The following is a 15,183-nucleotide window of genomic DNA, read 5'->3' on the forward strand; positions in this document are numbered from 1 at the left end:
TGAGATGAAGATGTGCCAGGCTGAAAATCTGAATTACAGCCCCAACTGCTGTACACAAACACAGAGATGATGTTTTTTATAAAGCTTTGTTCCTCTAGTGAGCTTCTAAGGACTGTAGTCGATCTGATACTCAGTTAAATGAGTGTAAGTACATCCATGTAACAGATATGTACCAATCTACAGTAGGGATTTGGGAAATAATTTTGTTAAGTCTGTGTAGTTTCTCTGTGTAGAATGACCCTTTGTGTAAACGGGGCCCATTGGCTCAGAGTACATGGGAGGAAAATCTCCCAGGGTTCTCACATGCAGCATCCACCCAATACATCCCCAGGGAAGGCAGATTTGCTGCTGCATTCCCATCCATGACAATCAAGAATCAGCTCAAAGCTGATCAAAACAAGAATAAGCTGCTGCGGCTCCAAGATCTTGGGAGGATACATCTAAACCCAAGGCATCTATAATAATAAGAGGTTCTGCTTTTATGTAGCTTCCAACTATGCTGTGAACGTCCCCAAGATCCTTTGCCAACGTGGCTGTGATGAAACGCAACAGATAAGATTTCCTCTGGCCTTTTAAGAGAAAGTTTGAAAGCCCAGGGAGCTCTGCTGGAAGAGAATGGCGCACAGGCTGTCCATTTTCTCCAAAGGATCAAGATTAATGACAGGCAGATGATTAATTCAAACAACAATAAAAAATTCCACCGAATTGTTACAAGGTTTTATATGTGGGCTTTTCCACCTTTACAATCTAGAAAATCTGAAAGGATCCGTTTTCAGAAGCAATTAAGATCACAATCTAGTCCCTATCTTCAGGTTTCATCAGTTCTCATTCCAAATCTATTTGCACACAAATACTGGGAAGCCTGAAAGAGAAGCTGTTACATTGTAAATCAATCAGCTACCCTGTAAGACAGGAACTGAAGCCTCTGCTTTCATTAGCAGAAAGGACTGAGTCATTTGCCATGACTACATGCTTCTTCATATGATTTACTGCTGCTGATAGTTACAGAAAAAAAACACAAAGCACTGCACGGTGCCTTCCTTAAATTTTACATCAATATATCTTGAGAACTATAGATGGACATGAATTGATTCTTGTGTCTGAATGTCCTTCCAAAGTTGGACCTTTATACTTCCCCAGCCACAGAAGAAATGTGAGACACAGGTTGTGACACAGACAATTTGTCTCGGAGATGTTGATTTCTTCCTTTCAGACAAATAGGTCTTTCTGAGCAATAATTCTTTATTTTTGCTGAGGAAGATGGACATGACATTTGCCAAGAACATGGATGATTTTATACAGAAATTCATGACAGATGAGAAGTAGTTTAGGTCTCTTGCTGGAATAACAGGGGAAGGAACTGGTGAACAAATGGATTGCCATGAAGAAGATCGCTCAGCAAGCTTCAGTCAGAGAAACCAGCCATGGTATAATGAACACGGTGAGACCACGCAGAGCTGTCTTTTCAGAAAAGGTTGCACTTTGGCTAGCAAGTCAGTAATGCTTTATGTTATTGTCCTATTTGTAGCTATTGTCTTCATACCAATATAACAAGCACCACTAAATTTACAAACAACTTCTTACAGTCATGTTATGGAAAGTCCTGCTTATAAATGATATAAAATGTGGCTTTAAGAGCATATTCTCAAAACACATAACTGAATCAGACCACTCATTCACACCTCCTGTTCCCACCTATCTATGGTATTTCTTGGGTGCTGATGACCTTGGCAGTTAAAAGCTGTTTCTATATCCATGGTACATCGGGAACACCTAATGTTCCGGTTGTCTCATCATAGCATTAAGTAACATCTTTAGCAGATGAGGTTATCTTCCAAAACTTGGTGCTTACAGGACTGGAGGTGAATCACTTGCCCGGAAACTGTCCTTCTCTTCTTAAAATGGGAATTTTGTTTTGGTGTACTCTCATGCTGAGATAGTTTGGCTGCTACTATGAAATTCAGATTCGAAGGCAAACCTCAGCTACCTGATAAGCTGTTGAAATCCTGAGGTTTGTAGACAGCCAGGATGACTTGAGCTCAAATTTCCCTAAACTGTGATTATGTTTGGACACAGGGAGAGTAACAGACTTGTGTAACACACCATGAGCTGTTGAAACAAATCTGGATCAAGCACGCCCCACCGGGCCTGCTGCAACGGTGCTGGAGGAAGTGAGTAAGAGAAAACAATTTCCCTGACATGCTGCTCGTTCCCATACCTGCAGTTTGGACTGAGCTTTGCAGAGCAAAACAGATCGGCGGCTCCCTCAGAGGTGTGAACTCTCTGAACTGATCCATGTGCTCCCATCAGAGGCAGAGACCGGGGAGCGGACAGGCCCAAGGAGGAAAAGAGGCTGATGCCCAGTCCTCCACCTGCTCCTCAGCCATCCCAGGGGCCCAGCGGATCATCGGGTGCTTAAAATCCACAACATTTCCTTGGGAGCCCAAGCTGAGCCTCCACTGCTTGAGGAACAGGAAAGGTTGTGTATCTTTGCTGCCTCAAAAGAAAACTTACTGACGCTTATCTGTTCTGTGGCCTTTGTTTGAGCCCTCTTTCCACCCAATAATTTTCTCGTTATAATCTAATAACCTTATTCAGCCCAACAGAGCACTACTGAAATGCATTTCCCACAGAATCTCAAACCCAACAGTATTGTTACAGGTCTCTGTGGACTTGTGCTGCAATAATTTTCCATGTAAAGTGACATTGTTCCTTGTCTCTGCAGACTTGCATTGAAACAATTTTCCTGTTATTTCTCACATATCATAGTGCTGCTGGTCTCCACAGACCAACTCTCTTAGGAATTGCTTTCCGCAGAATTTCACACTTTAAATGCTATAATCAATAACCTTGGACTAGTACAAAGTTGTTCCCCCCACTAAAATTTCACATTCAAGCAGCATCACTTCAGTTCCCTCCAGACTTGCATTACAATCCATTTCCCATTCTAATGACATTGCAAAGGAAACATTTTAGTTGTTGGTGCGACATTAATGTCGTACACAATTTACACCTCTGTGACTAGAAATTGCCATTCAGCGGCTTGTGCTGTTTAGGAGTGCCAGTCTAAATGGACAACACACTGACCCTTACAGCACAACATCCATAATGACACAGGATGTGGCCAACACAGCAACGCTGCAACAGCTTCACCAATAGTGTCGCAATGCCAGGCTGCTAACTCCAAATGTTCTCATTTTTATCATGCTAGAATTTGCCCTCTTTTTTTATTTTGTTATTCTTTCAGCTTCCTGAAATCCTTTCCCTCACTATGACGCCTTTGATCCCTCATTTGTCTCCCTCCTGTGCTGTTTACGCAACTTTCTCCCACTACTGTTTATCATCTATGTAATTTTAAATGCAGTTTTTATATCAGCTTATCCTACAGAAACATCAAGTCCAGTCTGCCAAAACCAGTGATGTGGCTTAAAAATCAGGACCCCTCAGGTTGCTTGTTTGTCTTGTGTTTATTTCTTCCCCCCCTTCAATCTGCTCTTATCCGTACCATTGAGGAGATTTAATTCCGTGATTTTTCTCTTCAAACTAGGGCCTAGAAATGTCAATTTTTATTAAAGACATACAAAAGTCACAAATTACATGGCTTAAGGGGCTTAAAAACAACATTAAGTATCTTGAAAATGCAGCCTGAGGACATAATGAGAAGTGATTCTGCAGGGCCTATAACTGATATGGTTAGAAAGTTTCCACCTGTTTCATACGCAGGGAGCACACGATGTATTGCGCTGGCTCCGGTATTATTACCCCTTATTTACAATTCCATGAAACCCTGGGCTTAATAATCCTGTCTTAGTCAAAACCCTCAGAATCCTGGAGAGCAGAAAGCAGGAGCACAGGCCTGTTTAAGCCTCAAAATCTGAACTATATGTCGGATGGGTGAAAAATCTGATAAAACCTTCTCTTCTTTCCTAGAATCAATAGATTTCTTTCCAGGTGAATAAAGCACCTTGGCTGCATCCCCCAGCATGTACTTCAGTATGTCACCATGCCCTTAATGCTGATGTCCCTTAGGCTACATTAGGACAGAAAAATGTTGTTGCTGCAGCCACACAGGTACTACTACAGCTTGCCCTATATCAAACACCCCTCCTGAGAGCACTGAAACGGCAACTATTTGACACTGGGCTTCAGTCAGCCTGTTATTCTTTCAACCCCTAAGGGTGACGTTCAGGTCCGTAGTCAAACCCCTCTGGATTTGAACGGGATGCCCTCAAATCCACGGCACTGATCTCTTCCACTGAAACTACGGGTGCGAGTCCCTCACCTGATAGCAGCTGCTTGTTTGCTGGCGAGCGTTGAGTTCCAGAGGGCAACGACCCACTTTGCCCATGCGCTTCATTTCCAGCCAGAGGTCCTGCTCAGGGTCAGGGTCTCGCCGTAGCTGGCTCTCTACTAAGCGGGAGTTAAGCCAAGCCTTTGTAAAGGTGCAAAAACAAGCTGCAAAAGGCCAAGGCCAGTGGCTGAGAAAGAAAACACCTATATTAGAAAGCTCCACCTGCTCAGCACCCTGTGTGCTCACAAGGAACGGGGAAAGTACAAACTCAAGCCTTTGCTCTGCATGACTCAGGCCTAGGACTTGTCCCTGGGTCATTCCAGTTAAATGTCGCAACTATTAATTTTTAATCAGTATCTGACCCAGTCTTTCTATTTGGGAGTTTCTATTTTGTATAGATACTTTAATACAAATTGGGCCAAAAGTAGTGAGAGCATGTGCAGACATGGGAGACCATCGATTTATGGCCTGGCAGCAAAAAGCCAGGCTCAAGTCCCTCTTGCTAATTAGAGTTGGGTTGAATCCTGGCTCAGTCTTATTGTAGATGAGTTCTGTAGCACCTTTGCTGCAAGCTAACTGGTGGTAGGGCTGACTTCCACATCTGCTGCAGCTGATTCTTGACAAATCAACATTTTTGGAGGAAAAGTGTCTTGTCAGAAAGCTCCTGACAAGTTCCTTAAGTTACTACTACAAGTTACTACTGTTCAGCTTAATGGTTTTGAGTAATGTCATCTTCTTTCTAAATGCTACTTGACTTGGTTGATTCCTCCTGGGCATCACAGCAAGAGCACAGCTTAAGCTTGGGTTAAGACGGGTCTACTTTTAAAAGCAAAGTAATTAATGTAATACATCTGGTGGGGGAAACACTCTCGCAGAGACATGAGTCAAAGTTTTCCAAATCCAAATGCTGTGCTTTAGGAAACCTTTTGTTTCATCCTGACCTCTGCATTGTACACATTGGTCGGACTCTTCGATTTGCCCCCACTTCCCTCAGCCATTCGTCTCTTGGCATAAGTGCACCTTAGGCAGCTCCTAAGTCTCACAGCACTGCGGTGGGGCTCTTCAAGATGTACACGTGAATCCCCAGTCCCCTTCATCCCCTTCATTAAGATCACATTTCACATAATGACCTCCCCAAAACCTCATAAAAATCACACATTTAATAGGGAGAAAATCTTAAAGATGAAATTATGCAGATGAACATATTAGCTAACAGCATCTGAAATTATTCTGTGAGAAGCCTCGGGGTGTTTGAATTAGTGGGAGAAGCAAAGCATGTGAAAAAAAACCCCTCTCAATGTCACTTTGTGCCGAGCGTTCAAAAACCACACACAAACTGCATATGAACTTGGCGAGAGCTTCAAGGGTCACAATCACCATAAATCTGGGATAACACTCTAGTCTATTCGAAATGAATTTTTAAAGTACCATTCTGTTGATGATGTCTTTGTTTTAGTTCATCTGACTTAGCCCATTCCAGACTGGCTGTTTTTCTTTTGTTTACAGAAAGCGTCGCAAATCTCTAAGTCTCTGAAAGTCACCGGGATTATTATTTCTGTGGAGACACAGCTCGAATGTGGATGGGCTGGGTAGACAAGTGTAGGCTGCAAATGATGCACGTGTGTCCCCTGGCAGCTACAGGACTCGGTTCTCACACTTGTGCTCACTGGAAAACTTTTCAGTTTTAGTCTCTGATCCTGATTTATTAAAATGGGCTATAAATTAGCCATATTGCTATTTATTCTTCTAAAAAGATGGGCATGTTCTTTTGTCTTTAAAATACTACAAAAAAAATATCCTTCCAGAGCAGATTTAAAAAAGAAAACAAAACCAAAAAACCCCAAATTTGGTTATGGAGCAAAACATCACACTCAGACTCTTCCCACTAGCACATTTCCAGGTGACACATTACACCATGGAGACAATGTGGGATACAAACAGGTGTGGACAGAACATGACACAAGACTGCACAGTGTCCAGCTCCCAGTTCTGCATTTCATGGCTTCAGAAGTATGTCACAAAGCATTAGAGTGGCAAGCAATATGTGGGGAATGAATCACAACTCCAGGGTTGTTTATGGCCATGTAGACAATTAAACATTAGAAGTGTCACACAGGGTGCACTCAAGAATCAGCTTAAAAGAAGAAAAGATGCTGTTTGTCTTTAAAATAAAAGCAAGTATGCCTTGGATTGCCCCTAAAAGTACTTAACTGTAGCATCTGTAACACCTACCACCCAAGAGCTGAGCATATCTTTCACAGGAGAAAAACATCAGGTGTTTTCATCCTTATTGAGAGTCTATGAACAACTTTCTGATGTTCTTTAACAACAAAAATATTGCTGTTTGGAAAATACAGAAATTATATACAAAGAGATACATTCATTGTTCAAGTCCTTCCTGTGCTTGTGGATGGTTTGATTTAAATAGCAATTTTGTCTGTTATCAAACGCATCTAAAAATCGGATCACAAATGGGGTCCTACCCAGCAACAGCTGCAATGTTGTCTCTTATGCCAAGCAAACCAAGCAACGTCGGAGATGCAATATGTATATATTTAAGAACACCCAGATATTTCAGAACATAAGTGAAGATGCTAAAGTAAGAGGCCAGAAGTATCTTACAAATAGACAAATATGGCTACAGAATATATCAAGTGAAATCATATATTATTCTAAGTATTTTCAGGGAACTGCTGCTGTCCCTGCAGGAGCCTGTGTATTGAGGCAATAGAAGAAATAGTGTGATGAAAATGAGGGGTGTATTTGGAGACACCGGAGAGCAGTTTGAACAGATACTCGGTGAAGAAAACGCTTCCTAGGCCTGTTTGCCCCTCACTGGGAGCGCTGCCCTTGTGCTCTGGGAGAACAGACCTGAATGCTTTGCGGGAATGACAAGGAGATGTCATCTCCTCCAGCACAACATGTGGTGTTCGGACTTTTATTGACAAACTAAGCGTCAGCCAGCACAGTCAAATGGAACAGGCGTCAACCGAAGGGTCAGGAACTCCTCCACCTTACCCACTTACATGAAGTTGTTGGAGGTCAGTGAGGGAAGAATGTCATTCCATGTGTGATTGCTGTGGGACAAGAGAAGTCTGCTTTTGAACAGGAACGTGACCACGTGCCTGAAGCGGCATGTTTTAAACACTTTAACAAAGAGACCTTCTTGACTCTTATTTAATCTATGAAGTACCGAAAATTACGCTGATTTTGTTTTTTACTAGTATTTCCCTAGAATCAAATCATTATCATTGTCATCATGCGATGAAAAGCAGCTGGATCTGATGCATTGAGACTAGGCTTACAATGCAGAAGTCATGGACAGAATGTCAGGGGAGTCCAAACTCAGGGACAAAGATTGTGTTTGAAGTCAATATTTTGTTAAGATCACATGAAATTAGTCGGTAAAGACAACAAAGCCGCCATTCCTAGAGCTTAAAGCAGTTTAAAGCAATATTTACATGAAGTATTTCTGCCAACTGCTGGCAAACAGTGTTGAAACCGACACTAATTTAGGAGAAAACTCCACTTGGTGCCTGAAATCTCCTGCCCAGGGCCTCTGTTGTCCACTGCTACTATATATATATATCTATATATATATTTATAAAAACAAAGAAAAGCTCTTCACAGGAAAACCCAGGAGGCATTCTACTCTATTCTTCAGTTAGTCATTATTATTGAAATCTTACATCAACCATAAATTGAGCTGAGAACACAGGGTTTTCCCCTCTAAAGATTAATCTGAGTCACAAAATTAAATCCTAGATTCATATCCATACCTAAAATTTATGCAAATTTGGGGTTGGTCAAATAAAAGTTGGGTTAATTCTAAATATGTATTTTCAGTTCTGAGTCTGGAGAGGAGAATGAAGTTTACTTAAAGCCGAAAAACAGGGTTACTTTAATCTACAGTTATAACTACTTGAAGTAAAAATCTATAGTTTCTGTTTTCAGGAGAAGAAAATAAGTGTCCTGACAATTCAAACCAAATCAATAGGTACATTTTTTTAAACTACTGAAAGAAGAAAGTATTACATAGAATGAAGCTGATCATAATCGGCCAAAAGTTCGGTGCCTACAAGGAAGGCCATGGGTTAGGAAATCTTAAGGTGAAAGATGAGAATCCACTGAAAGATGTATTAGGAACCATCAGAAAGTGGTTTGGACATTTATTCAGGTTGTTATTGGTAATTTGTTCTGGTTTGAGAAGAGTACTTCTAGGAAAATGCAGCCATCCCTTTAGATAGAACTTTATTTTCTTAGATAAATCCAGACCAAAGAAAGTGTTGAAAACTGGGGTTCCTGGGAAGCAGCAGAGCTGTTGCTGGTAGGAGCTTTCCATGGCGTGCAGAACCAGTCTATCAAAATCATAAACCGCACAGAAAAAAATCGTGTATTTCTATATAGTAAAACCACGATAGATTTCTAGGTCTTATACTGTTGCCAACCCATTTTCCTAGCTTACCATTTTATCCTCCTGTATTGTGTGTCTGTTTTGTCTTTCCTGACTTTTCCTACATATTTGCTCTATTCGGCGCTGGAAGCTGATGGGTTATAAGCGATCTAGCATGTTGCCACAAGATGGAGAAATGAAATGAAGTTAAAGATCTGATGAAGTGTCAAGATATTTGGTCTGCATTGCCCCTATGAATGAAGTACTGCAGGCAATCTCTCTTGTAAATTGTTCCTTACCGGTTCTCATTTCTAAGACTAAAAATCAAATGCTGGATGAACCACCTTTTAATTCACTCTGCAAATGGACTGTGCAGTTTTTGGACTCTGACTAGATCCTTTTGTTCTTAGCATCTGTAAGGATTCTGCAAGCCAACCCAGGTTTTCAAACACAGCCACCCCGTTCCAATGCCTCGAAAATAAACCCTATTGATACATCAGTGGAACCAACTGTAACTTAATAAGCAGCATCCTAAAAGAGGAATTTGGTCCAATTCCCTCTATGCTGCTTCAGCTTTTAAAGAGAGAACAAGGCAAAAAGCAGAAAAATGTGTTTGCTTTTCCCAAGGCCAGAAGTCAGTTGAGGGGCAAGATCCCATCCTGACATACCCCCTCTACAAGACATTTTTAACTGAATACAGCTCCTGATTTTGGTTTTCTTGCAGTTGATCTCTGAATTATATGTGAAAACCCATCTCAGAACTCATCATCGCCTACACATCTACACACACACCCTCAAAATTAAGACGGGCTCAGCTTTCAATAACCTTTACCCACAGATACGCTGTGTTCATTGTCCCTACTAAGATTCTCCCCATCAGACGAGTGTCACTTGAGACTGGGGGAGTGTCACTTGAGACTGGGGGAGTGTCACTTGAGACTGGGGAGTGACATTGGCTGTTTCTCTAGAAAACACCGTGCAGGTACCAGCGGTGCCACTTACCTCATTGCCCTGTTATCTCTGATTTTGATTGGATTGCTCTAATTGACTAATATTCCCATTATCACAGGAAAACACTTGAACGGTGGCATTTATTCTACATGTTTTACTACAGTCCCTGTTGCCAGCAATACTGTACACACAACCAGCACCTTGACAGGTGCACTCGAAGTTCAGACTCCTCACGAATTACAACTGTGAATGGGAATTAAGTAGAACATTCCTTTTGAAGTACTTAGAGCTTGGCAATCGAGGCTTCATTTAGTAACAAAGGTATTAAGCCTGAGGGATATGGCACTAAAATGGAACTTCTTTCTGGGACAGAGACGATTTTACTGAAACATTTGATAATTGTACTTATAATAAGCAAGGGATGGTAGCATCAGTTATTACTAAGGTTGCTTGACACTTCCCATTCATTATAAAATCCTCTTTTCAATTGCTGAAAACTTTGCCAACCTTTAGCTATCCAGTCTGAAATTTTCCATGCTGAGTATCTCTCTTAGGCTGATTTATTTATTTAAAGGGAAATTTTAGCCCAAATGAGACTGGAGAAAAATATGTTGTTTTGGCCATGTTTAAGACAAAATCTAGAAATCTATACTTAAAAAAGATCCTGAAGGAGAAAAGAGTTTTTATCATTTCAGTGTTTCATGCTATTCCTGGGAAACTCAGAAACTCTGTTTCAAAGACTTTAATCAATATTTCTTGAAAGGGAAAAGATCTACAATACTGGGTAAGTTTGTAAAAACAAGCTGTTTTCACTACAAATCTCCATTTCCCAGCAGCACTCATATGCGCAAGATGTGCACGTGTGCACTTACATCCCTAAGCTGAGCATGCAGCACTCAGGACTAGGTTTTGGAACTTTTTCTGTATAGTCTCATTCCCACCTGTTTGAGATACATCCCGGCATTAAAAGGCAGGGGAAGGCCCACAGGTCACGTTTTTAATGAGCAGCTTGCTGCCAAGCCAGTGGTACTGATGGTGAAACTGTCTTGATGCAGAAGGTAAAAAGTAGAAAACTAGTGGGAAGGGGAAGAAACCAGTTGAAACACTTTGGTGAGGCAAGGACTGGAGGATGGGTTAAAACCGAGCGCAGGGCTGCATAGGGTGAAAGAACCAGGGATGGAGGAAGGGGGAAGGAGACAATACAGCCGAGAAATGCACTGAGTGGGGCTGAAGAGCGGCTACAGAGATGGAAATGTAGGTCATTTACCAGGAGTAACTTCAGCCTAGTGAGGGCGGTTTCCTTCAGGTGCCTCTGTCATCAATGGGGAAAGCACTTACCCCACTGGATTGCTGGTCACCATCACCAAACTAAGCTCTTAAGCTGGATTGCCTTCTGGGAAAACCTCTCTTACCAGGGACATGAGCCTCCAGAAGGGAAAGTCAGACTTGGAAAGAGAAGCTGTGACAAAGGCAAAGGCGAGAAATGATTCATGGCCAGGGTTCAGCTGGAGAAAGGCATTTGGGAATTCACCTGGGAGTAGGGGAACTGAGCCTCTTCTCCTTCTGCTTATCAGTCCAAGTCTCTCCTAAAGATGCATGAAGCAGCTCCTGCAGAACTGTATGCCACCCACCAGTGTTTGTATGTGTTGCTAAGCAAATCAACTCACATTTTCACAGCATGTCATTCCTCCTCTTAGGGACCCAACAGGAGACCCTGATCTACAAAACTGCTGAGCATTCACAGCTAGAACTGGAATTGGTAGAAACTATGCTTTGAATATATAAAACATTTTGCAGAGTTGTGAACTCAGGAAAAAAAAAGTCCCAAAACACTCAAAAAGCTTTGGCAAAGTTTCCTTTTAATCTTCATATCTCTCTTTGCCATCTGTCAGTAGGGGTGCAGTATCCCCTCACTTCATTGAAGCATGTGAAAATAGATTATTTCATGTCTGTCTGTGAAGCACCCAGATACAATAATGATGCCTGCTGAAGGAACGCTCCCGAGGAAATTAATAATTCTGTATTCAGAACAGGCTTTGAATAGTGCACAGTAAATAAGCCATGGGGTACATACTGAACAATGAAGATAAAAGAAAATATTAAATAGCTGCTCATTAAATGAGCAATATCCATCCCGCACTTTAAGCAGGGCTGAGTTTTAATAGCATGCAAGCCTGTTATTAAAGACAATACTATAATGCATATGCATAAAGGCTGTAGTCAATGTGCAGCAACAGCTCAAATTCTTACATTTCCCAAGTTTTGAGTGTTTGGTTTGGCCACTTTATGAGAATGCCAAATTCTCTTAATTTAGCTCCACACAAAAAGGGACATAGATCAATTAAGATTAGAGAGGGGGGTGGGTTCCAGAACCGGCTCAACACAAAGTCCAAGGGTGTCTGGATTCAGTTCATTTAGAGAAGAAAGCTGACCACAGCTTTTTATCTGGATCCAGATGTCCTTGAATTTCAGGGCTAATCAAGGCTTGGTTCAGCTTTGGCACCCTCTCTACTGCGATTTGTTCTCCTAAGTTGGGAGAGAATTTCTATGGACCTCTTCATTGTCTTGACCTTTACAAACATTGCAATGCTCATCCTGCCATTAAATTCTACTTATTCTTGGGAAGTATACAGGGTCTTGTTTAGCAACATCATTAAATAAAAAATAAAAAGCAAGGTATGTATAGGTCTTCCTAAGCAACTTGGGTAATACAGAACATGTATTTTTCATTGTGAGATGATAGCCAAAGGATAGGAGAGAGAAGCTATTACACCAGAAGAGGGCATCTTAACAGGGTGGGGTGGAGCAGGAATGGATACGACCCTGTTGGAACAGGAAAGCTCTGAAGCCTTGCAGGCGTTCCCATGTCATAGATTCATAGAACATCCTCAGTTGGAAGGGACCCACAAGGATCATCGAATCCAACTCCTGTCCCTGCACAGGACACCCCACAGGTCACACCGTGTGTCTGAGGACGTTGTTCAGTCTCTTCTCAAACACTGTCAGGCTTGGGGCTGTGACACCTCCCTGAGGAGCCTGTTCCAGTGTCCAGCACCCTCTGCGTGAAGAACCTTTTCCTAATGTCCAACCTGACCCTCCCCTGGCACATCTTCCTGACATTCGCTTGTGTTCTGAGCCTTGTCTTGACCAACATATCAAGAGGTCAGGTGGCATAAACAGCCACCCAACTGCCCACAGGAATATGGGAAAAACAAACTCAAAGAAGTGGGAAATCAAGGGGTGCAGATAGAAGGTCCCATTTCCATCCAGCTGCACCTGCCATTACAGCCTGCAGCGTCACCCTGGCATCTGCTTCAGCTGTACCAGGTCACAGACAATCAACACCCCATGTGCCAGTTCACAGTGTAACCAAAGCATCTATACCTGTGTCACCCTCAAGGCTGTATGCTCTTAAACATCTGGATACATAAGCCATGCACACAGGTGGCTCCGCACTGGGAGTTATCACAGTGGCATTGCACCGTTCCACACATGCACGCTCCTGAAGGGCTGCCTTTAAGAAGCCTTTACTCTTAAAAATGTAAACAAACTGTAAAGAGACTGTAAAAGCATTCTTTTATACAGTAATTTATCCCAAATGTCTTGAAAAGAACCTGGAAACAAGATCAACTGCAGCATTTCCCACACTGTGTCATAAAGAACTTTGGTTTATGATGGCTGAAAGCATTTGCTTTTATCCAGTATGAACCTGTCAACTGTCAGGAAATTATATGGACATTTGCTTTTAAGTCCTGAGACAGAGGTTAGAAGCTCCTGATCCACTTGTCTTGTTTTATTCACTACTACATAAGAACTTCAATATCTGTCCAGAAATGATAGAAACAGCATGTCAGAGGAAAAGCGTATTGACATAGCTGGGAAAAAAACAAAATCAATTCTAATATATTCTTCTTCCCACTGGATTGGCAGCCACAAACTTCAACATGTTAACCCTGGCCACTGAATCCCATTTCACCTATAGGGGGGAATCCTCCTTTCTAACACCTGGGATACCACATCTGCTTAAGACCTAATTCCTGCTCCCAGGATGAAAACTTCCGTGTTTTCAGAGCTACAGACAGGTCATGATAGGCTTGGAGCCACCTGTAAGCAATAATTGCATTATATATATGCACAAGAATGTAAAGAACTCAGCTGTTAACACAGCCATGAGCCCTGAACTGCTACTACAGGTACCACAGCAAAGCTGAAACTCCATCCTCTTCATTTGGACATGTAGGAATCCTGAATCCTGCCTGTAATCCCAGATCAACCAGTTGACACATTTACAGCACTTCTCAGAGTGTTTTTTTAATTATTATTCTTCTTCATTCTCAGCATCTCTCTATGCAGTTACACAGCAAATCCATCAGACAAAGCCCCGGTCCGACACAGAAGTGCTGGTTTTGCTGCCAGTGTCACGGCAAAGCAGCCAGGGCTGCAGGTCGGGGCACAGCCCTTCTCCAGCAAACTCTGTCCAACAGCGTCATCTAGCGGAGCCCAGGCTGGAGAGCAGGAGCTGGGATCCCACAGCACCCACACAGCCAAGGACGGGCTGCCAGGGGTGAAAAGCGACCACCTATCTCTAAATAAATATCCATTTGCTTCCTCTCATTTATATGCTGTTGTGAATATTAACCAGGAATTCTGTGCTGTTCATTCTTTTTTTTATTCTCATCCTCCCTATAAACCTATTTTGAAAAACAATACTACAAAGAAATGTTTATTTCTGCTTTAACTGGAAGGTTCTTCAGAGCAACTGCTAGAGGTCTGTGTTTAAGCACAAATACTTTCCAGCACTAGGATGTTAGCACATTATAAGTAGGCAGTCACTAAGCTTTTCTGGGCAGAACAGTCCTATTCAGACAAAATGCTGCAGAAATAAAACCTGATTTTGTATAGAGACGTTCAACTGAAACCCTCAGAATATTTTGAAAGTCTCATGTAGGTCTGATTTCTCCCCAGATGGCAAAGACAAATATGAGCATCTACTTAGAGATGGGGAAATCATGCTGCTGGGATCTCACTCCAGGTTCTTTAGATGATTTGTTGTTTAACAACACATCCAAGTTCATCTCTTCAGTTTTACTGAGTAGCCCACACAAAAAAAAAAAATCCATAACTCACCTTCATATTGCTCAATTCCTACAACCCAGTTGAATGTAACAAAGAAGTTAGTGCTTGTTATCCAAATACAGAAGGAATGCAGGTCACAGCCTGGCAATGGTTTTCAAATTTGCTAAACAAGGGTTCCTATTAGCAGGACAGGTCCAACTCCTTCCTCCTGTGTAGCTATAGCGAACAGAGACATATCTAGGTTTGAACTAACCTATTATACAAACCTCTTTATCTATACATCATGATTACTGGTAAAATTAACTGCCCGGGACTGTCTCAATTGAAGAAAAACATTCATTATCATACCCTTTATCTGAGTTACTAAGTTACATTTTCCCTAAATACATCATTTAGTTTTCAAATGCCAGATTTATTACACTGATTCCTCAAGCCAATTTAAAGCTGAGAACATTTCAAAAGGAACATCACA

Source organism: Columba livia, chromosome 10 (genome assembly GCF_036013475.1).
Source record: "Columba livia isolate bColLiv1 breed racing homer chromosome 10, bColLiv1.pat.W.v2, whole genome shotgun sequence".
In the NCBI taxonomy this organism is placed as follows: Eukaryota; Metazoa; Chordata; class Aves; order Columbiformes; family Columbidae; genus Columba; species Columba livia.